This window comes from Rhagoletis pomonella, unplaced genomic scaffold (genome assembly GCF_013731165.1).
Source record: "Rhagoletis pomonella isolate Grant_MI unplaced genomic scaffold, Rhpom_1.0 Rhpom_scaffold_18822, whole genome shotgun sequence".
Classification (NCBI taxonomy): domain Eukaryota; kingdom Metazoa; phylum Arthropoda; class Insecta; order Diptera; family Tephritidae; genus Rhagoletis; species Rhagoletis pomonella.
In genome coordinates, this window is record NW_023477340.1 from 158 (window position 1) to 2,822 (window position 2,665).

The 2,665-nt window shown below is 33.6% G+C and overlaps 1 long non-coding RNA gene across 1 annotated transcript; it reads left to right on the forward strand.

Annotated features, from left to right (window-relative positions):
* The first annotated feature begins 253 nt into the window (after nt 1-253).
* Nucleotides 254-1,494, forward strand: LOC118732328. The gene is made up of 3 exons (XR_004992122.1): nt 254-285; nt 360-832; nt 885-1,494. It is a non-coding gene; the product is annotated as an uncharacterized LOC118732328 (long non-coding RNA).
* Nucleotides 1,495-2,665: the final 1,171 nt, after the last annotated feature.

Here is a 2,665-nt window from a genome sequence, read left to right on the forward strand (position 1 = left end):
ATATACCAAAAAACAAACGAAAAACAAACTAGGTTGTTAAAAACAGTCCGGCCAACTTGTATTTCGTTAGGTTTTTTTGACAGATGGCTGTATTTCGTTAGTTTTTTTACACAGCAGTTTGCATTTTGACATACGAGAGATTTTCTAAGCATACAATGGAAATACAAGTTTTATCCATTGCAACAAATTGTTTGCTAAACGCTGCTGCCTTAATACAGCGTAGGAAAAAGAAAAAGACTAAAAAAAAATATTTTGCGCAATGGCTTTTAAAAAGAGAACTGGAAGGTAAGTTTCGAATTCCACATTATATACACATGTATATAGTTCGTTTTTGTAATTATCAAAAATACTTTTTATAGGATTTAGCCATAAACTGTTAAAGGAAATTGAGTGCGAGGATTCAATCCTTCACAAAAATATCTTAAGAATGACTCCAGCTCAGTTTGCATTCTTATTAGAAAAAGTACGCCCCTATATTAGCAAGCAGGATACAAAATTCAGGAACTGCATAGGAGCTGCGGAACGGCTGCAGCTGACATTGCGATATCCATCCAGTGGTAAGATATAATATTTTCTTGGTAATTTTTAGTACCGACATACATATGTATGTACATATTTCCAAAATTAGGTGAAACCCAAAGGTCACTTCAATTGCCGTTCCGAATTCAGCAGTCAACCATTTCCAGAATTTTAAAGGAATCTATTCCCGCAATATATTTGGCGTTAAGGGAGGAGTATTTGAAATTCCCTGCAAGTGAGCAAGATTAGCGTGATATTGCAAAAGACTTTTATCAGATGTGGGGATTCCCGAACTGCATCGGCGCTTTAGATGGTAAACTAACAATTAACACTTTTAAATTCACTCAACTGATGAAACGTCTCAGGAAAGCATTGCAGAATACTGCCAGTGAGGAAAGCAGGATCTACGTATTTCAATTACAAAGTATACCATTCATTTGTATTGATGGCAATCGCTGATGCCCACTATCGTTTTATTTATGCTGATGTCGGTGTTAATGGGAGAGTGGGTGATGCTGGAATTTGGTTGAACTCGGACCTGAAATACGCTATTGAAAAAAATGAAGTACATATACCAGCCCCATGCACGCTCCCTTTCATGTCAACTCCCTCGCCTTTTGTGCTTTTAGCCGATGATGCCTTTGCTCTAAAAGACTACTTAATGAAACCTTACTCTCATCTAAGACTATCACCAAGCGAACTTAAATACAACAACATACTTTCGAGGAACAGGCGCGTTGTTGAAAATGCTTTTGGCATTCTTGCGAACCGTTTTCGAGTTTTATTTTCACCCATCCATCGCGTTCCAGCTGCAGCCATTCAGATTGTATTATCTTGCGTATGTGTGCACAACTTTTTAAGAACAGAAAATGTGAAAAAGAAAACTACGTTTGACGCCATTTCCGAAAGTGAAATAGATGCAATAATAGATAACAACTATACAACAACCGCTTCTGAAAGAAATGCGTCAAAAAGGAGCGCTGAGGAAATAAGAAAAACTTTCGAAAACTATTTTTCTGCGGTAAATTAAAATATCGTTTCATTGTTTAAATAAACCAAAACTTTTCGTGTTAGAAATTTTCCATACTAGTAGAAGCAACAATTGGTTTATTTTGTGATTAAATAAATGAGTACAATGTCTTCAATTTATGTACTAGTAGGTATGTAATACCTGCCTACTTAGCGGTGCACCGTGAGTAGTACAAACACTGTTACATTTTTGATTCAATTAGAGCAACCAAATACTTTAATGAAAGTAATAATAAGGTAAAAAAGTGGTAAGAATAATCAAAATACATATTCACTCGGCAAAATAATAACTCTGCCTCCTTTCGTAAAGTTTGACTATTTTCCTTTTATTTATTGAACTTTAATAATTTACTTATAAAAATACACCCCATTAATTAAAAATCTTTAAACTTGGCAATATGTGGTGCGTTTATAATTATGACACGGGATGTATAGTTAACTCTACAAACAAAACCATATCAATAAAACTTTTAAACTTTAAACGAAATTTAGGAACACTCATCAAAATTTCGATTTTTGTCTTTTAAATATTAAAAAGAAAATTGCATGTCTGTGTAGATGTGTAATTTTTATGTAATAAATGGCAAATTTCAAGTGGCTTAAGATCACCGTTAATTTTGGGTATTGTTTTTTTTAAGCAACAACCCATTTTGTTTTTGAAATACTTAAAAGGAAGTTCGAAATTGTTATGTAATTTTATGCATTTTCTTGAATTTTGTTTAAAGTTTAAAGCTTCTAGTGATATGTGTTTGGTTGTAGAGTTAACTAAAGTTTTATAAATAAGTTATTAAAATTCAATAACCTACGGAAAATGGTCAAAATATGACAAAAAGGGACACTCCTATTTTTGTCTATGAGTGTACATACATACATATAAATTGTCATTGTGTTACATAAGCCCATTCCGTTTCAATTGTTCACTTTGCAGATCCATCAAAATGTCACGCATTTGTTTCTTCGCTTTGAGTTGCAAGTCGGGGTCCAGTTTTACAATTTCTTCACCCATGTATATCCCAAAACTGTTTGCCTTTTCGTCAGTGTTATTTGTTTTTGATGCAACATTAAAGGCTTTTGTTAAATTTTGTGATGCTTCGATTAAAGCAGAGGCGTTTTCATC